This window comes from Pinus tabuliformis, chromosome 5_1 (genome assembly GCF_031772625.1).
Source record: "Pinus tabuliformis cultivar Carrire ecotype Pingquan chromosome 5_1, CPIR1, whole genome shotgun sequence".
NCBI lineage: Eukaryota > Viridiplantae > Streptophyta > Pinopsida > Pinales > Pinaceae > Pinus > Pinus tabuliformis.
Window position 1 is genome coordinate 242,104,180 of NC_142305.1, and position 21,990 is coordinate 242,126,169.

A 21,990-nucleotide genomic window follows, 5' to 3' on the forward strand; every position below is an offset into this window, starting at 1 on the left:
CATGTCCAAAGCCTTTGACAAGATAATTTGGATTACATGAGACAAGTTCTGGCTGCATTTGGGTTCCTCAAAGATAGCATCAAATGGATAATGAAAATGGTGTCAGGCACGTTTTTCTCCATCCTCGTGAATGGTTCCCCTTCGCCACCCTTCCATCCTTCCAGGGGTATCACGCAGGGGGATTCTATCTCTCCCTTTCTCTTTGTTATCATGGTTGAAGGGCTAAGTTGCTCAATTATTGTTGCACTGCATGCTAACAAGCTCTCAAGCCTCCAGCCTCATGCATCTGCTCCTCCCTCCATGCACCAGTAATTCGTGGATGACACCCTGCTCATGGGGCTCCCGACTATCAGAGAAACTTCCTCTTTCAAGACCATTCTGTCTGATTTTTCTGCGGCCTCTGGCACCTCCATCAACCCAGAGAAATCCAAGTTATTCTTCTTTAATACCCCTTCACCTATCTGCAGGAACATTGCCAAACTCCTTGACTTCCCCATTAGCACCCTCCCCTCCATCTACCTTGGGGTCCCCTTGACAGACAGGCCACTTGCCTGGGCAACTTGGGAAGGCCTGATCAACAAGCTAGAAAAAAGAATTGCCAATTGGACCTTCAGATCTCTCAATCTGGTCGGCCATCTCATCCTTGTAAAATATGTTTTACAGGGGATCCCACTCTATCTGTACTCAACTCTAGCTGCCCCAAAAGTGATCTCCAACAAAATCAGAAACTTGCAAAGGAATTTCTTATGGAGAGGAGCAGAGAAAAAGCAGAAATGGGCACTTGTTACTTGGGAAGGAAATTGCAAGCCCAAAAAAGACGGTGGCCTTGGACTCAGAGACATCGACCTCTTGGGGAAGGCCCTGGGAGCCAAAACTCTATGGAGATGGATTGCAAACCCTATCTCCCCTTGGGGAATCCTTTGGAAAGCTAAGTATACCCCTTCCCTCTCGCAGGAACAAATTATCAGGCTTAATGGCAGCATCAAAGGATCAGTAATCTGGAATCAAGCGTGGGAGAACAGGGTTATCATTCAAAAACACAGTTTCTAGGAGATTGGAAATGGAGACAAGGCTCTCTTCTGGGAGGATGCTTGGCAACAAAGGTCTGAAATCGATCAAGATCAATACCAACAAATCAAGATCGAAATGCAAAATAGAGGTAGGACCAGAGTCAGCCAGTATTGGAAACCAAGGGAGGTTGGGGACAGATGGAGAATCTGGTTGGATCAAGTGGACTGGGCTCCCCACATTAATCCTCGGGCTTGGACTGATCTCTCATCAGAACTTCGAAAAAGACAAATCCTTCATGACTCCTCAGAGGATAAAATCCGATGGGGCAAAAATTTGGTCAGTCACTTCAATTTAAGAGAAGCCTACAGATACATTGCCAAGCTCGATCAACTTCAACCACACCCAAAATGGAATTCTATCTGGGACAAAAAACTTTGGCCTAAAATTTCTATTTTCCTATGGCTTGTTCTGCACAGGAAGATCCTAACTTGGGACAATCTAAGGAGAAAAGGCTTCATTGGTCCCTCCAGATGCCAACTATATCAGCTACAGGAAGTAACCCCCAATCATCTCCTAAATGAATGTCCATACGCGTCCAATATTTGGAACTAGGTACTCTTGGTCTTCAATAGTTCGGATCGGGATCCCTCCTCCATACAGAACACCATCGCGAACTGGAGACCTTCCTTCTCCTCTCATCCTTTGGTTAATCGGGCATGGAACTTAATCCCTAGTTTGGTCTGCTGGGCCCTATGGAAGGAATGCAATGCCAAAACTTTCCAAGGCATCTCCACTCAGGAGGAAATTATATTATCTAAGATCAAAAACGCAATTCAAGAAATAGTGGCTTCTTCCCCCATTCAATCTTCCAATGCCCCTCCCACCAATTCAAAAACGAGAATTTTGTCTATGTTGGACCTCCTCCAGATTAGAGTTCTCGAAGTCTCTTCCCCCTCCAGGAATGATAAACAGAAGGACATATGGAGGTCATCGAAGCTGGGCACCATTAAGCTTAACTACGATGGCGCAGCTAAAGGTAACCTGGGCTTGGCCAATTTTGGAGGTGTCTTTAGGAACTCAAAAGGCGAAATAATATGGATTTATGAGGGTAACATAGGTTCAACAACAAACAATGTCGTTGAACTACATGCTCTGGAAAATGGCATTACCATCGCGCACAAACTAAAGCTCAGCCCTTTGATCGTGGAAGGGGACTCCACTCTGGCCACTCAGATTGGTAAAAAAATTCAGCAGGGTATCGAGGTGGTTAAAGTCTCGGACAACTGGCGCCTAAACAAAATTATACGAGAATCAAAAACAAAATAAATAGCATGGCAGGCCTACACTCCCAGGCCATCAAAAGGAATGGCTAAGCTCACGGACAGATTAGCAAACGAGGGCACAACGGGGACCCTTCGGCTAAACTCCAGGTCATGAAATGACCTGGATGATAGTGACCTTCATCAGCATTGTGCAGCCATTAATGACAAAGACAACCAGATTACCGAACAATACTATTCGCGTACCCTCCGACAAATCAAGGATGATTCTAAGTACCGGAAGAAGGATGATATTGCGGCGCATACACCCAAACCCATCCTTGGCTCACCAGATGTGCTGGCCTTTCCTGCCACCTCCCTCCTCCCCTGCGCGGTCGCTGCCATCCCATCCCATCTTCTCTGTAAGGCTCCTTCTCCACTTCCTCATCTTCGTACTTCACACGCTTCCCCTTCACGCCACCCCTCTCCGCTCCATGCCTCCCCTGATCCCTAGGCTTCTATTTATTCCCCCCTCACCCTTCTCCCTCCCATCATTCCCTTTGCTCTCAAACCCCCTTGCTCTTCCTCTGCTCTCTGGGTCCTCTCGCTCCCCAGCCCCTCTGTTTCACTCATGGCCCCGAAGCGCAGTTCTAGCCATGCATCCAGTCAGAGGGACAGGTGTGGTTGCGCTGCCTTCCAATGGCATTCTCTGGGTTTTCCCCCCACTACTCGCGCTAAGACCTCCGTGAGGTGCGCAGCTTTGAACTTCGCAGCGGCCGTCAACCCAAAAACTCAAGAGTGCCTCGCCAATCTTGAAGCCCAAGCTAATGTTCTTCACAGAGCGGTCACGTCTGAAGAAATGGATGCGGACTTCGCCTAGATCCCTGATCCTGCCCTCACCAGAGCGTGCGAGAACCTTTATACACGCACCATAGAAACATCATGGCAGATGAAAACAATCATGGGTCTTGCAATGCAGGAGCGCACTAAGGCGCTTGAAACCAATATTGACAGTCTTACTGAAAGGTTTGTTATCTTTGTTGAAGCGGTCCAACATTGCCAATTCATCACCCGGGACTCTCCGCAGTACACCGTCATTAGGAAGAAATCGTCGGCAAAAGTCCACTCAACTGCTGACGGCTCACCAAGTATCAAGAAAGAGATCATTGGAGCCTCCTCCAATCGACTGAACACCTCTGCGCCACAGGAGGGGAGTACTCAGGAGACTCCCATCAGCCTAGACGAAGACCCGGTTACCACCAACCAAGAATGAATACGACAAGCTCTTTTTTGTCTCTTTTCCCCCGCTGAGGCCTAAATGAAGCAGACTACTCAGTCTCGGAAATAAACATCCCAAACCCAATCTGTATAGCAATGGCTATGTCCTATATTCTCTTTTTTGAGTCTGTTGTAAAAAGGGTTCCTATATGGATCCTTGACATTCTCCATTGTATCTACCATAGGCTACAGAACCCAATTTTGTCAAAGTTTCAATGTAAAAGGAGAAATACTGAAGCCAGAACAGACTACTATGTTGGTCCTTATGATGGGCTCTCTCCCCCACACAAACCAACCAATGTAATTACTCACTTCTTTCAGTAATATATTATATTGTTAATTTTAGATATGTTCTATGCTAAGAGCAATTTACTTCAATTTTTCCATTTTAGCTCAATATCAATTCCAGATTAGCAATCACATTTAGCATGATAGTAAAATCCAGATAGAACATAAACATAAATCGCAGAAAACGAGCCAAGACAAGAGGACACAAGATGTGGCACCAACCAGGGACAAACCCCAATGTGGGGAAACCCTTGATCAAATCTTCTTATGATCTTCAATAGTTCAGCAGAGAGACATGTACATATACATTTGAGGTCAACACTTTGACTTGTCAAGCTAAGATATCAGACATCAGAGATATTCACCATGAAAATGACCCAATGAGGTTGCATATCTGATGACAACATTCTTCAACTGATTCTCCAAGGTGATTCCATCACCATGTTGCACCTAGCTAGCTGACTAATCCTCAATGTTGTGATATGAACCCATGATTATAGCTTTGTCCATCTCATATTGCAGCACCACCATACAGCCTTCTAATAGTCATCAAGATGGCCTTAGGTCTCAGCGGAATTGTCTCACAAGACAGCTCCTAGATTAAGCTGAAGATCTGGGCATATATAGGCCCTCATACATTCATACGAGATGCTTGACTGTGGTGTTATGGCCTGCAGCCTAACACAGAGTCTTCAGACAGCTTATTCATTATGGCATGTCCCTTCAATAACACCCCAACAGGTCTGATGCTATGCTCCTTTAACTCAGTCCTCTTGCAAGAAGAAACCAGCCTTATACTGTCCCAAACCATGCCACTTTCACGCTGACAACCAGCTGCGATTAGGGCACATTAGGGCATCTCTAAACAGCATATTAGAGTTCCCTTTTAGGCTACGGATTTGGACCACTTTGAACAGTGAATTTACTCTCCACTTGACAGTGAGTAGTAACACCGAAATGAAGCCACCTTTAACTATGTATGACAGCATCTATTTGACTGCGGCTAGCTGTAGATAGGAGCATCTCTTGAACGGTAGATCAGGGCCTCCTTATTACTGCGTATAGGACTTCTAAAGTGCCTTCACAACTGCGTCTAAAACTTCCTTTAGACCTGCGATTGAGAGCCTCCTAGGAGAGCAGATTTGTGTCACTACTAGACCTGCGTTTAGGGTTTTAGAACAGCGGCATAGGACACTTGTTTGTACTGCGGCTAGGGCTTGTTAAGGCCCCCTCTATACAGCATATAAGGATCCTCCTCTTGCTGCATAGAAACCCTCATTAACTGCGGCCTAGGTGTCTTCTTCCTCTGCGGCTATATGACTCCTTCAAGACAGCATTAAGGTCTCTTCTCCATGACAGCGTTAAGGTCTTCACCTTCATGACTGCGTTAAGCCTTGCTGTGTTATAGAAGCCTCTTTAAAGTCTCTCTTCCATGACTGCATTTACGGCTAGGGCATCTCCTCTAGGGCAGCGTATAGACCTTCTCTTCTAGGCCTCTCTTTCCACTAAAACCCAAACAAGTGGAGAGAGAGATCACAAGAGATGAGTGACCAAATGAGTTGAAGGCCACCTCTATTTATAGTAAAATGTTGAGGACAAGTGGGGGTAATTTGGTTGTTGGCCGGCTTTGACGAATTGTCACATAACACAAATAAATTCATATTTCCATGCATACATGTCCGAATCGAATGATCTTTAGATCAATCCTACATCTCTCGATGAGAGGAATCCAAGAAAAATATCAGTTGCCATAAATAAGAAGACCCACATGGAGTTTGGCCCTAGTTGCCAATTTTAACATATATCTTATTCACAAAAAAAATCGACTATGGAGATTAAAAGATTATCAAGTTATTTTCAACGATCGAGACTATTTTGACGGAAATCAAACCAACTAGCTGTTATTTTCCACTTGGAGGGATTTCTCTATAAATAGAAGTCATTTTGCTTCTATGTGATACCTTTGGATGATGTAAAATTTTGTAAAGCTGGTATTGAGCTATTGCTCTGTTGGGAACATTTCTATATCATAATAAAAAGACTTTGGGGTTCAATACATGGTGTTTTTCTTCCATTGGTCTGTGGTCCATGCTAGTTATGTGCTATCCTATATTGTGCTAGCTTTTTATGAACTTGTTATTTCATTTGTCGATGATAAGAATATTCTATTGGTAAAAATTTTATCTTAGGTGATCTAATTCACCATATGATCTAATAGTTCTACTTGAGAAAAATTATAGAGATTTGCAAATACACTAGCCCTTGGGCTCCATGTTCACAGACTGTGGAGAAGAGCTGACTATATTGGGCTCTAAGGTTTTTGTATGGTATTTTAATTTTGTAGGAGGGTTTTGGCCAATATTAAATTTTTCGAAAAATATATTCATCCACTGCTATTACTCAAAAAATATTTCTCCAAAATTTTTAATTTGCAAACATTATACATTTGTAAATAATTTGTAAATTATTTCTAACTCATTTGTTTTGTAGCACTTGGGGTTTTATTTTTGGGGTTTTATATTAGGTGTTTTGGCATTTTTTTAATTCATTTGTGCAGGTGAGCTTCAAGAGAACTTTTCTAGGGTTTTGAGGTTGATCTAGGCCTACGAAGGCAAGATCCAGCCTCCAACCTAAATGTCCAACCTAGAGAGGAAGCCATCGAACAATTTTGCAGTGATTTTGTGGAGAAATTTTAATTTGTCAGGGTTTCGAAATTTTTTTGGCTGTAAGGCCTAGCCGTCCAGCCTTTTTTTCTCTTGGTCGTGAGCCCGAAAGGACTTCATAGGCCCTCAGCCCCTTTGTTTACCATATCCGCAGGATTTTGAGGGCTCAGCCTCTTGGAGGCCTCAACTCCCCTCTTTTCCCCCTACTGCAACCCTTTAGGGGTTTTCCCCTTAGCAGCAACCCTTTAGGGCCAGGCTACAAGCCCTAAAGGTCATTTCCCTTGACCCGCAACCCTTAGAGGGCTTGTGGGTGGCCTTTAGGGGCCTCCTACCTCAAGCCTCAGGGTTTTTTGGCCTTTTCCCAGGCAGTGGCAGGCCTTAGGGGCCTTGCAGCCCTAGATCGAAGGCTTAGGAGGCAATTTAGCCCTAGCCGCTAGTCCTATTCAACATTTTCTCTCCATCGTTGGGGTTTTTTGTGGGGTTTTACTATCATCTCAGCCAAGTTGTGGAGTTTTGCAGCATTTCTTGAGCTAATTTTTTGTGGTTGAAGGCTTGGAACATCATTAAAAATTATTTGGCATTGGTTCATGGTAATTTGAATCAAAAAAAATTGAGTTTATTTGGCTAACACTTGGTTTTGCAAATTAATTAGTCCACTGGGCTAGGGCTTCAAAGGCCAAAGTTGCCAAGCAAGGCCTCAACCAGCCATTAGTGCCCTAGTTGCAGTCCTAAGAGGGTTGATCTATTTATTTTCAGCTGACAATTTATGTTGCAGGTCATTGGCCTAGGTCTCAAGTCATTTGAAGGACAGCTAGTCACCAAACTAGGCCATTAGGCCTAAGGGTTTGCTCTCTTCCCTCACATTTTCTTTGATGTTTTGTTCAGTTCTGAATCATTTTGTTACAGCAGTATATTCAGTGCTAAAACACTGAATTTAAGCTTATATCCATTAATTAGTCACATAACACATTGAAAAATAACCTCAAGACACTAAATATCAATTTTGAGGTCATATTGATTTGCATACAAGTGGATTTTGTGAACTATTTGATTAATTTCAGATCTGATTCATATGCCACAGCCATCTACATTTAGCCTACAACAGTAATTAAACTTCATAACAGTGACATAATGACTCGTTGGCAATCATATTCCATCATTGTACTGTTGCTTGCATTTATTGGGCTTGCGTTTATTTGCATATTGGTTTTCATTGATTATAATCTTGAAGTTGCTAATTGTATCAAGTACCATTGATCCATTGAAGAAGTAAATTTCAGACTTGTATAGCGAAAATCCCAGCAACATTCATGTGACAAAAGTAAATGACAAGAATAAGCATGAAAAAACACTTATATGTACAAAAGAATATATCCAATATCAAATTATGCCAATAATGAAGCTCCAAGACAAGAGAGAGAGATCCAAACATCAAAATTCATCCATATCATCCAAACTCATCCTTCAAAAGGATAGCAAAAATCTCACAAGAGCTAATAACCCAATCCAACTGATGATGATGAAATGAATCATCTCACTTCTATTTATACACTCTCTAATGAATTCGATTTAGCTAAATTGGCCTAATTGACAACCTAAAATAAAATAATGTGCATAAAAACAACACTTTGATGACAAGCCTACCAAATAGATCAATAACATAATAAGAAGCCTCTCAAGAGGATCGAATGATGAACAAAGTGAGTAGTTCGGCTTTTGATGAGGTTTAATGAAGTCCAAGGGATGCCATGATGTAGAAAATTGAAATGGACTCCAAACATAGTGGACAAGGGTTGGGTTTGGTCCCTTGTTTTCCAAGCAAGACCCTGTAGTGCTCCCAAGCAAGGGCATACTCATGGGTCTCCAAATAGATCGAAGATGTCTATAAACCATCTGCTAGGGCTAGAATGATGACATAAGCCCTCCCTCTGCAACAAGAGAGATCCTCTAGACCCTAGAACATCTGCCAAGTGTATGGTACAAGTGTGGAGCCGATTGAGCATGGTGAATCAAGTGCATCATCCTCATCCAAAAGGTGGAATACGAGCAATCCATGAGCGTTCTTGGGGGTCCATTAAGTAATCTCTACTATGTTGGAGGCCCATGGCTCTCAACACTCACCCTACAAGTGCCAATGTGACCCTCTGGAGGACTAGGATAACGTATAGGGAGACCAAGCCTCAAATGTAGATCCACCTGCAATCTTTCATAAGATCCAATGCGTCCCCTTGCAATACAACAAATCAATAGAATAATCAAGTAATAGAGCTTACAAGTCATGGAATCAATGGGGCATTTCATGGTGGCATGCCCTTCCATAGTGGGCTTTGGCGTGTACAAGTGTCTACAAGCTCAATAGGGGGTTAACCAAGGACCCTATTAGGTGGTTTCAACCTCTAAAGGTGGTGACATGTTCATGGTACATCCCTCAAATGGTGGGTGGCAATGGTATAATAATGGAGCGGAGTGGGGATCAAGGGAAAACATCCAGACCACATGTCATGGTTCATGGGTAGCTACAATAAGGGAAGCCCACAGATGGATATGTGAGTGTAAGAGGGAGCAAATCGTGGTACATGATTTACCCCGGCCTTTGTTTTTCCACCCTTCTTCATATGTCTTTTGCCTATTATTGATTTTTCTTCACAACTTCTCGAGGCTCTAGGGGATGAGAGCATGATGTGTAATATGTAGCAGTGGATACCCCCTTAAGGTGGGGCGTTTCATCGCTCACCAGGGGTTGGGACAATCATGGGTTCCTTAATGATAAAGAGGACTCATCTAAGGCCCATAGGAACCAGGGTGATGGCCATGGATAAAAGGTAGAGCTCATGTTTAGCTTTTGCTCACGTGCTAAATTTGTAAGTCCCTACCATCTTTTGCATTTTGTGGTACATTTCCTGTTGAGAGTGGCCAAATTATGCTTTTTCTTTTCTTTTTAGCCGCATCAACCTTTAGGGCATCATTCCAAGCCCGACCCAAGGCATGGACAAGGGGAGGGGGAGGCTAACCCTATGTGGACCTAGTGGACACATGTGGACCCGGATGGGAAATTACACAAATGGGGCTAAAATGAGTGGAAGGAGAGTGATGTAGGTGGTATCGGGAAGCGGGACCACACAACCAAAATCAGGATTTACCATGTAGTTCCAACCCTAAATCCAATGGTCAGTAAAGGAGATCCCGCAGGACTAGGATAGAAGGCTAACCACGAAATCAGGTAGTGGAGACAAGAATACAAACCTAACCCACTCTTTCCGTCGAATCCCCCCACCAATCCATGCCCAAAAGTATCCATGACAAGTAAGGTAAATTACTCAATTATACCAATGAAAAGCCATACCTTTGGCGTCAGGAGGCCCACCTTCAAACATACATTCATGACAAGTGTCAAGGGACCACATGGCTGGCTCAGGTGGAAGAGACAATGGCACATTGAGTTATTTGGTGATTGCAAGGGGTTGTTGGCTACCAGCTGAGGACCATCTAGGAGAAGAGTTTTTGTTGGGTGTGGAGCCTGAATATCTTCATTATTTAGAGGTATCGCCACAATTGGACCCTAGTTCGTAATGTGGCCACAACGCCGCCCGTAAAATATAGCTGCAGGGGGGGTCCAGCGGGGGGCGGCTGCGCCCCCGCTGGCGGGGGCAGCGCCCCCGAAGCTAAAAATAGATGTAAAATTGCCTTGTAAAATGTTGTAATTTCATAGTCAATCTGGGCCGTTCATTAGGCAGAGATGTGACAATAGAAGTTATGTTTAATTTAGAGTTTTTTGCCCTAGAAGGCAACCCCTCGCTATATATGAGGAAATTGTATTGCGTCTATGTAGATCTGTATTCCCAACGAGAAGAGAGAGGAGATTGAGCGAGAAAGAAGAGGGAATTACAGCAGAACTACTGTAGGTTGTATCTCTTTAGTTTGTTGGATAATATAAAAGGAATGACTAGTTGTTTCTCCGTGGACGTATAGCCCAAATTGGGTGAACCACGTATATTTGTGTCTCTCTTGTTTTATGTGTTCTCTATGTTTGTATTTCTGCAATATATTTTATGTGTTCTGTTGCTCTGTAATATATAATTTTCTAACAGTTTTCTCCTATATACACTACCCACAGGTGGTGGGTAACATGCTTCATGTCAATTCTTGCCACAATGAATATCATGTCTCCCACCTTGATTATGTCTACCCCGTGCCTTTGGAACTATTCTTTTCATGTCCACTCTTACTACCTTCTCCTCTAGAAAAATCATGATTGATTCTTCCCTTTTTCAAAAAGGTAAATAGTCTCTCCAGTGGGATAAACAATCTTCTTCCCAAAATCTTTCTCACATTTTGCAATTTTATCCACCAGAGAGTCAAACTTGAGGAGCTTCAATTGGCCACTAGCTTGAAGTGATTCAACATAGCGAGAATATATGGGATAGATGGCCCTAGTGAAGGCCATGAGAACAATGTTTATCTTCACACCAACAACAACATGCCATGCATGATGGCTTTGATTTTGGATGTAAAAACCATGTGATCATCATCCTTAAATTCTAGACTCTAGGAGGATCGAGTTGTAACTCATTTGAGGGTTGAATGGGTCAAATCCAACCCTAGTTGGTTATCTAACTATGTTATAACTTGTAATTGGGCCACTAGTAGGAAAAGGGGTTCCATTCTATTTGCTTGAATTTTGTTACACATTAGAGCAGAGTAACTGAGTGTGCATAGAGATGTTGATTTTCTAAGTGCAATAGAGACTAGCACAATATTTCTGAAAATTCGATAATTACTTTTAATGTTGATCTTCTTTTAAATTATTACAATATATCATTTAGCAATTATACTTCCTTTGAACACATATAGCATATTCTCTTAAAATGGCTCTCTTGAATTCATAGGCTTGATCTTTCATAGGCTTGGTCTTTCTCAAGGTCTTCATGTTGGAATTTCTAAGTCTAACCTGTAAGAAACCCTCCATGCACTTTACTGATTTATTCCTACCTACTTGTTCTGTTAATTAACAAGTTATTTACCATTTAAATACTGAAAATAAATACAATTGCATGCTCAACACATTACAGATCATCAACTGAAGGAAACAGAAACAAGCACACAAATGACACCGTTATTTTTGGACTAATGTCCCCGAAAAAACCCAATGCGGGAAAACTGGTGCAGCTATCTAAGGGTTTTATTATTAAGTAGTTCTTTTTTGAGTACACTGGGTGCCAAACTAGCTAAACCGATAGAGAAAAAATTTGGCAACAATACCGCTCTTTGAAAACAGGTATTCGAAAAACCTACTTCACGAAATCCCTCTCCAGTACAATCTGAAGCTCAGCGTTAGCCCTGCTGGCCTCTGCGTCAGCCTGAAACCCTCTACGTCAACCCACTGAGGCTTTGCATAACCTCTCTGGCTCTCTGCGTCACTCCTGCAGCCTCTGCGTGGATGACGCAGATCGTTTTAGCTCTGCGCAGTCTCTGCTGCCTTTGCGTGCCTCCCGCTGGCTCTGTCTGCCTCTCTCTGCTTCTGCGTTGGTCTCTCGGCACTGTCCCTACCTCTCTGCCTCATACTCACTGCCCCTCACTGCAACTGATCATTAATTCTATCTCTCTTAGCAAACCCCGCTCTAGAGAATAGAATGACTGATCACTCCGGTGTGTTCTCCAACTGGCCCTCAAGCCTCCTTCTTATACTTTCATCTTTGACAAATCAACGGCCGAGATTAAGTCTCTAATCGACAATGAAGATTAGATCTGGCTTGATCCACGTCTTTTGGACCATTCTAACATAGTTTTATATTAATTCACATTAATATTTTAATTTCCCTAAGTCTAAACTTAGGGACTCCATTAAAAATATTAATTATTTAATATCTCCCAAACTGTTTAGAATCTGCCCAAACCCTTTCTAGGTATTGGAGATCTCATGTGCCCTAACCTCTCCACCAAATTTCGTGGCTAGAGCACATCCGATGCTACCCAAATCCACACTCCCTCTTACTGAGAAATGTACTCTAGCAATACTCCTCACTGACTATTACCCTGATCATCTGGCATCGGTCCCTGTGTTGATGCTAGGCTTGCTACCCAACATCCTCTGCACTGCTGCATCTTGTACTGCTACCCATAGCTCTGCCACTGCCATTGTTGCATCTGTACGACAGCTCCCTCTGCATCTGTGCTGCTGCCCATGACCCTGCCACTGCCACTGTTGCGTCTGCACTGCATCTCCTCTCATCATGTTGCATCGTGCTGCCCATAGCACTACCACTGCTAACTGTTGCATTGCAACTCAGTTACTGAGAAGTAAGTAACTGATCTCCCAACTCTGACCTCTCTGTCAGGCTAGAGTACTCCTGATGCTGAAGCTCCCTCTGCTGCTGACAAGTGCTCCCACTCTGACCTCTGCGTTGCTGCAACAACTCCCTGCATCTCGTACCGTTGCACACCTCTCTGTGCCACCCTGCACTGGTGAAACACTCCCGTGCCTCTCGCACTATTGCAACCTGCTAGCCTCACGCTGTGCTGGGAATTCTGCATTGTATCTTTCTTTGCTGCTTCATCCGCATCCGTCTCTACCCACATCCGCCAGTCCTGCTACTCCTCTTCGGGGCTCTCGTAGCATGGTTTAATCCAAGAGGTTAGGTACCTCGAGGGTCCTGCCCCTCATTGCCTGTAGTCCATCTGACTAAGGCTCGATGTCTCCCCACTTTTGCTCAAGTGGCGTGTGTGCACTCATGGCACAGTCATCATTTTTCTCCACTTCCTTCTTTGCCCTTGCTGGCACTGCCTTGGTCTCGGAAGCCTCTCCCTTGTTCTTCTTCCTTGGACACTGGGTCACATAATGACCCAACTCCCCACAATGGAAGCATTTGATCTTGGAGAGGTCCTTCTTCTTCCGTTTCTCTTGCTTTCCCTCAGATGCTAGGGCAACATCCTCCTCCTCCTCCTTGACTCTGATCCCCTTGCCATTGCTTCCCATCTTGCTTAGCCTTCTTATCTCTTCTTGGCGAAGAGCCACCCACATTTCCTCCCAATGTGGAAGGGTCGCTGTGTTCAGTATACTCTGGACAAATACCTCCCAATCTTCTGAGACTGCGTTCAGGGTTGTTATCACCATCAATTCCTGATCCAGTGTGGCCCCTATGGAAGTCAATTGATCCTGGATCTCATTCAGTGGACCGAGGAAGGTGTCGATCGGTTCTCCCTTCTTCATCTGGTATGACCGCAACTAATTTTCTAGTAACATCTTTCTCTGTACAGAAGTATGTTGGTAAAATTTCTTTAGGGTCTCCCACGTCTCATTTGCCATTTCCTTCTCGACAATGTGTGGTACTACATGGTCCTTGCCCCATCAAGGATGATGCTCTTGGCCCTCACCATTGCCTCCTCGTACTTGTTGTTATCAGCGGGGTCAACTGGGATCGTTATCGTCTTCAAGGAGAAGTGTTTGACATGATTTTTGTCAAGTACGAATAAGATTATGGCCTTCCAGATTGCAAAGTTTGAGGCTTCGTCCAATCTGTCCTGGTCTCTTACTCCGTGTAGTGCCATGCTGCTCTTCTACTTCCCTCCTGGAAGTTCTCGATGTGACTCCCTCTGAGCCTTGATTTCCCTCCTGGAAACCCTTCTGCCAATGTCGAGATGCCCCCTACTCTGATCGTTTGTGCAACTGCACCACTGATCTGGATTTCTCCGCTAGAAACCCTCAGAAGTAGCTCCCTCCTCCTTGGCATTGCCTTGTTAGGTATTGTTCTGACTACATTAGCCCACCAGCGCCACTCTGCAACTTAATGACAGCCTCCTAAACCCCAGCAACCCGAAGGTGAGAGCTCCTAGGCTCTGCACAGTCCCGACACCGGCAAACTAGCTCCCTCCGCCAATTGCGTCAGCCCTCCTAGCCTCTACAGGGCTCTACGTGAACCTGTCTTTGCCTCCTTCAGCCTCTGCCCAACCTCTTCTTGGCTCAAACTTGATGACGTAGGCACTACGTCACCCCTTGCTTGCTGCTAGGAACAGCATATGTCACTCGGGACAGCTGTTTTTTGCTGCTGCTCTGCTCTGCTGATGTCCTCAATTCTCCCGTGATCTGCAACCACCCTGTGATACCATGTTGGAATTTCTAAGTCTAACCTGTTAGAAACCATCCATGTACTTTACTGATTTATTCCTACCTACCTGTTCTATTAATTAACAAGTTATTTACCATGTAAATACTGAAAATAAATACAAGTGCATGCTCAACACATTACAGATCATCAATTGAAGGAAACAGAAACAAGCACACAAATGACACCGTTATTTTTGGACTAATGTCCCCGAAAAAACCCAATGCGAAAACCGGTGCAACTATCTGAGGGTTTTATTATTAAGAAGTTCTTTTCTGAGTACACTAGGTGCCAAACTAGCTAACCTGACAGAGATAAAAAAATCTGGCAGCAATACCTCTCTTCGGAAACAGGTATTCGGAAAGCCTGCTCCATGAAATCCCTCTCCAGCACAATCTAAAGCTCAGCGTCAGCCCTGCTGGCCTCTGCATCAGCCTGAAACCCTCTGCGTCAACCTACTGAGGCTCTGCACAGCCTCTCTGGCTCTCTGTGTCACTCCTGCAGCCTCTGCGTGGATGACGCAGGTCCTTCTGGCTCTGCGCAGTCTCTGTTGCCTTTGTGTGGCTCCCTCTGGCTCTATGTCTACCTCTCTCTGCTTCTGCGCTGGTCTCTCGGCACTGTCCTTGTCTCTCTGCCTTGTACTCACTGCCCCTCGCTACAACTGATCACTAATTTTATCTCTCTTAGCAAACCCCGCTCTAGAGAATCACTCTGGTGTGTTCTCCAACTAGCCCTCAAGCCTCCTCTTATACTTTCCTCGTTGACAAATCAACAGCCGAGATTAAGTCCCTAATCGACGGCTAAGATTAGATCTAGCTTGATCCATGTCTTTTGGACCATTCTAACAGTGTTATATTAATTCACATTAATATTTTAATTTGACTCCATTAAAAATATTAATTATTTTAATATCTCCCAAACTGTTTAGAATCTGCCCAAACCCTTTTTGGGTATTGGAGATCTCATGTACCCTAACCTCTCCACCGAATTTCGTGGCCAGAGCACATCCGATGCTACCCCAAGGTCTTCGCAGTCGAGACTTCACAACCTCAAGCTCCTAAATAACACTCATATAAAATGTGATAAAATAAGCGAGTTAATTATGAACAACAAACACATAGCAAATATACAGAAGTAGACACATTCACACAAAATGACTCAATGCATTTCAAAGCACATGGTACTTTTGTATAGGCATGCAAACACAAGAAACCACTCAACTAAATCCATGGTTGACTCAATACCATAGGCTTAAACCATTGGCTAGATTAAGACATATATCAAGTGGTAATGCAACATTAATGGGTAGCCATTAACCACTCCAACACAACCAATCCCCCATGTATACACAATTAACAAGCTCAACACTTAGTGATATTCACTGTTACCCACTCTTGAGAATAGGGCTCAATAATTTGTGGTTCAACCAACATAGTGTATCACTCACAAAATATATAAATAAAGTAGAAAAAGAGGAAACTTCGACGACAAACTCCCTGGAATGAAATAGAAAATAAAAGGAGATGAAAAAACATAACAACCCCCCCATCATCACTCTTTATAGCATTTTAAATAAAAGTTAATGGTACAAAGCCTTGAATGCAGAAGGTGATGAAACCCTTAGGGATGCCAACCCAACAAGGATATGCAGGTGTACCATTTAATCACCACCTTGTGGACAAGAGCTAAGGCTTGTGATGAGAAATAAGATGATATTACGTAAAGAAATCAATTATATGAAAATGGGACTTCCTCATAGGTGACACTAATAATTATAAAAATCTACAACAAGAAAGTAGGTAACTTAGACAAGACATCTTTCAAAGGACTTTGAGAGTCTAATGTTCTAACTTCTAACAAAGATGACTAGAATTGGATTTTCGAATGCACAGATTTTTTTGGTGGGCCCATAGAATCATGGTTTACACAAAGTGCATTCAACTCAGTATCAGAAAGTTTTAGGCTTTTAGCCATTCAAAGAGGCAAGAAATTAACCCTAGAAATTTCAAGATTTCTTTGTCTATTAGATATCTAAATACAAAGGACTAGTACAGATTTTGAGTAGAAACCATGTTGTATAGGTCTAAATATGAGGTATTAATTTTTTAATCTTTAATAAGTTATATTGTTATAGGTCAGCATAGTGGTCCTAATTTAGGCATTATTATTCATTTAACCTTCCTAATGTGCGTCAAGCTAACCCATTAGGTCCCACACTGCCATCCACGTTATGTTTTATTGTTATAGGTTGGCCTAGTGGTCCGAGCTTAGGCATCATTATTGTTCATTTAACCTTTCAAATGTAGGTTAAGCTAACTCATTAGGCTCCACATTGCCATATAGTTCACATTAAATTCATCCCCTTAGACTTGTTCCTTTGGTAACAAGCCCTTATCACAGGCATTGCAATGTGTCAATCCTATGAGCACAAGTCTAGGTGACTAAAGCAACACAAACATGTTTAGGGAGAAGGTAGGTTAAAGCTAGAGAAAGTGCAATTAGCTTTAGGTTAGACTCCAAAATTCATACAGATTAGATTTGTTGCCATATGTTCACATAACACTCTAGGCTTCTGCATTTAGTGTTGAGGCCTTGTCATAGGCATCAGAGTGTGTCGTGTTGATTTCTGGTAGCATCGGATATGCTCTAAGCCTCAAAATTTGCAGGGAGGCTTGGACACATGTATTCCACAATACCCAGTTTTGGGAAATTCCACACGGAGATAGTTTTATTAAAAAAATAGTTATTTTTAATGGGTGCCTAAGTCTAAACTTAGGAAATTACAATAATTTAAGGGTATTAATCAAACTATGGGTGAAACTTCTAGAAGAAGACGAGGATCAAGCCAAAATGATCTGAGCCATTGATTAGAATCTAATCTGGGTCGTTGATTCTCAACTAGAGGATTATAAGAGGAGGCTTGATGGGCATTCGTAAATAAATCAGTGAGAAATCAAGAGATCGAATATCTTAGAGAGGGCAGCACAACAGTTGCTAGAGAGAAGATCAAAGTGATTTCTTGCAATGAGGGGCAGGAAAAGTTCCAGTTGGAGAGTTTCCTGATCCGGGAATACATCGCAGAGGAGGCAGAGAGAGATCTAGAAGAGACAGCGTAGAGGCCCCGCTAGGCAGCGTAGGCTGACGCAGAAGCAGCGCAGAGCCGGAGAGGAGATTCGTATTTTGCTAAAGTCAAGTTCTGAAGCCAGAAGTTGGAGTGTGAGACCGGGAGGGCAGAAGTCGAAGTTCCAGAAGCAAAACGATCAACCAGAAGGAGTGATGCAGACCCGAGAAGCAATGACGCAAAACAGCGCAGTGATTGCACAGACACTGCGCAGAGGCTCTAGGGGCTAGCCATTCAGTGGCTAGATCAATCTTGGATTCCCAGTGATAGTGTGAGATATCTCTCACTAATCTCTTTGCAAGTCATATTCTCTGTATTGGATAACTAGCAAGGCATCCAAAAATTGTATTCAGAAAACTATTGTTTAATAATACAAACCCTCAGTTGTTGCACCAATTTTCCCTCATTGGGTTTTTCAGGAGACATTTGTCCAAAAATAACGGTGTACGTGTTGTGTATTTCTTTCTTGGTCAGTTTCTTGTTTCCGCATATAATTTTAATTGGTGAAGGTGCAGTGTATTAGTTTCGATATTTGTTGTAGGAAGCAGTAAATAATTTGTTCAGTAATTATCAAATAGAAGGAACTTGATCAGTTGTTGCAGTAGAAGTTTGGGTCTCCAAATTTTCACATGGTATCAGAGGTGCAGGTGATGTAAGAGAGCAGAGCCGCCAAAGCCCAACGCTGAAGAGAAGGAGGGTCGAAGTGCTGCATAGGCAGCAAATTGAATCCCAAAAGGGATTGCGCAGTCCAGGCCAAGAGGGAAAAATGAGAAAGATCTCTCCGAGTGAGTCGACAGAGAGACAAGACTTCCAAATCGAAGTTTGCCAGTGTCAGAGGGAGCAGCACAGAAGCTTCAGTGAAGAGGAGGTTTTTGGTGTGACACAATTTTCTGCAGCAGTTGTTGGGGCAGAAAAACGTCAAAAGGAAGAAGAGAGACACTGTTGAGGGAATTCTTCCTCAAAGGACTTCCAACCAAGAAGTCTAAATTCTCATTTGTTGAGCAGCAACAGGGAGCTGCAGATCTACTAACTCCAGCAGGGAATGCGTAGGCTAGCCCAGCAGCAGTGCAGAGGAGAGAGAAGACAATTCGACATTTCACTGGCAGAGATGGTAGCTCACGAGCTGCGAGATCAGGATCGGTTGGAGGGTGCATCCAACTACGTGATCTGGAAGGTAAGGATCTCATGCCTTTTGGATGAGCACGATCTCAAAACCTATGTCAATAGTGTGGTAGTTGTACCCGCGGATCTAGACCGGCTCAAGAAGTACAAGGCTGAGATGGCGAAGCCCAAGAGGTTGATCATCGATGGAGTGAGGTATCATGTAGTGTGTCACACTCTCAGCAAGGATATTGCCCGAAAAATGTGGGAAGCATTGGCCACGCTATACAAAGGTTCTTCCGAGCAATGGAAGATGTACTTGGAGCAGAAGATGAGATCCAAGCAGATGCAAAAGGGGGAACACATTGATCCGTTCCTAACAAAGCTTCAGGAAATTCGAGACTCGTTGGCCGTTGTGGGGTCAACACCTCAACCTACCAAGATGATGAGGCTGCCTCTGAATTCAGTCTCAGAAGAGTGGCAAGTGTTTGTAAAGGGCATCCTGGGTGGAGAAATATTGTCGGATTGGGAAGGAATGTGGGCCGTTCTTCAGCAGGAAGAGATGAGGAGAGACTTAGTCAAGTGAAAACTTGATAGCAGCAGCAGCAGTGGGACGAAGCCCAAGGAGGAGGAAGAAAATGCAGCCCTTGCATCAAAGGGGCAGCAGGAGCAGCAGAGAAAGAAGAAGGACGTCTCGAAGATCAAGTGCTTCCGGTGTGGTGAACTTGGTCACTACACTACACAGTGTCCTCTCAAGAAGAAGGCCAAGGACGAGAAGCATGATCCGAAGGTTGCATCCGCAAAGATCGAGGAGTAGTTTGCCATGATTGCCCAGATACCTCCAGGGGAGTGTTGGGGTGATCTAGAACTGTAGTTCTTTTGAACTACAGATGGGCAGGATCCTTGAGGATTCCACCTCTTGGATCAATACCTTGCTACGGGAGCCCAGATCACAAGTAGCAGGATGGACTAGTGTCAGTTGGTGTAGAGGATTGTCGGAGTGACAGTTGCAGTGGCTAGGAGCACCAGAGACTGAGCAGCGTAGAGCAGATTTGGCAGCAGTGCAGTTGGCACAGTGCAAGGTCAGCAGCAATGCAGAGGCTTCAGAGGGTCAGCGCAGAGACTAGCAGTTGTCAGAACTCCAACTACAGATGCATCATGCTAAACACCTGTTCAGTAATTTTGGATGTTTTTCGTTGTTGATGCAGTAGCAGCAACAGTTAGAGAAGGTTGTAGTGTTGGCAGTGGCAGTGCCAGCAGCAGCACAAATGAAGAACTTATGAGGGTTGCAATACAGATGTAGTGTTTCCATTGGCATTGTCAGTAGAAGTACAGATGCAACGTTTGCACAGTAGTTGGTGGGCAGTGATGTCAGACATCAGCAGCGCAGAGGGAGATGTTTACAGAGAAGGGTGATGCTTCAGCAAGTTGCATTACTAGAGCACATTTCTCACTAAGAGGGAGTGTTGATTTTTGGTAGCATCGGATGTGCTCTAAGCTTCAAAATTTGTAGGGCGGCTTGGACACATGTATTCCACAATACCCAGAAATCGTTTTGGGAAATTCCACCCAGAGACAGTTTTATTAAAATAATTGATTATTTATAATGGTTGCCTAAGTCTCAACTTAGGAAATTAAAATAATTAAAGGGTATTAATCAAACTGTGGGTGAAACTTCTAAAAGAAGACGAGGATCAAGCCAAAATGATCTGAGCCATTGATTAGAAATTAGAATCTAATCTGGGTCATTGGTTCTCAACTCGAGAATTATAAGAGGAAGCTTGATGGGCATTTGGAAAACACATTAGTGAGCGATCAAGAGATCGAATTTCTTAGAGAAGGCAGTGCAGCAGTTGCTAGAGAGTAGATCGAACTAATTTCTTGCAGTGAGGGGCAGAGATAGTTCCAGTTGGAGAGTTTCTTAATCCTGGAATACATCGTAGAGGAGGCAGAGAGAGATCCAGAAGAGGCAGCGTAGAGGCCAAGTTGCGCAACATAGGCTGACACAAAAGCAGCGCAAAGCGTGAGAGGAGATCTGTATTTTGTTGAAGTCGAGTTCTGAAGCCAGAAGCCAAGGTGTGAGACGGGAGGGCAAGAAGTCGAAGCTCCAGAAGCAAAACGATCAACTAGAAGGAGTGATGCAAACCCCAGAAGCAATGACACAGGCCCCAGAAGCAGTGACGCATAACAGTGCAGTGATTGCGCAGACACTGCGTAGAGGCTGCTAGGGGCTAGCCATTCAATGGTTGGATCAGTATTGGATCACCAGCGATAGTGTGAGGTATCTCTCACTAATCTCTCTATCAGTCATATTCTTTGTATTGGATAGCCAGCAAGGCATCCAAAGATTGTATTCAGAAAACTATTGCTTAATAATACAAACCCTCAGTGGTTGCATTGGTTTTCCCGCATTGGGTTTTCCCACATTGGGTTTTTCCGGGGACATTTGTCCAAAAATAACAGTGTAATGTGTTGTGTATTTCTTTCTTGCTCAGTTTCTATTTCTACATATAATTTTAATTGGTGAAGGCTGCAATGTATTAGTTTTGGTATTTGTTGTAGGAAGTAGTAAATAATTTGTTCAATAATTAACAAATAGAAGGAACTTAATCAATTGCTGCAGTAGAAATTTGGGCTTCCAAATTTTCACATGTCGATGGAATGAGGGAAGCCCTAGGTGATCTCTTCAACCATCTTTAAATATCACTCTGCTTCAATACAATTTCCAGAGCCACACAAAAGGCATTTCACCTGATCAAATGCATTTACAAAAGGAGCAATTGCAGATGAACAATTTAATGAACGTGTATAAGATAGAAAACCTAGAATGAGGAACCTGAATAAAGGTATGATAAAATAGCAACCTGTAGAATGTCTTAGGAGAAGTAAAAATTCAATTTCTGAAAATGAGAATTCAGATTAGGAATCAATTTAGAAACAGACATATCTAGGCTAAGGCAAATGTCAACTGTAGACAAGATCTGCATGCACTGAAAAAAGGAAAAAAATAATAGGACAGGCAACATAGAGTCCAATAGCTGGAACTGCCTACTGTGGAAGAGCTGGGATTGACAAACGTTCTTATATAATGGATTTTGACATGCCCTAATGCTTTAACGACAAAAATGGAAGAACGTTTTATACAAGAGCTGGCATTGCCTAAATTTAAA

At 43.3% G+C, this 21,990-nt stretch overlaps 1 protein-coding gene across 1 annotated transcript in view; it reads right to left on the minus strand.

The window, feature by feature from the left end:
• LOC149164312 (Chaperone DnaJ-domain superfamily protein) overlaps window positions 1-21,990 on the minus strand; it is a 147,233-nt gene that overhangs the window by 88,740 nt on the left and 36,503 nt on the right. The window lies entirely within an intron of this gene.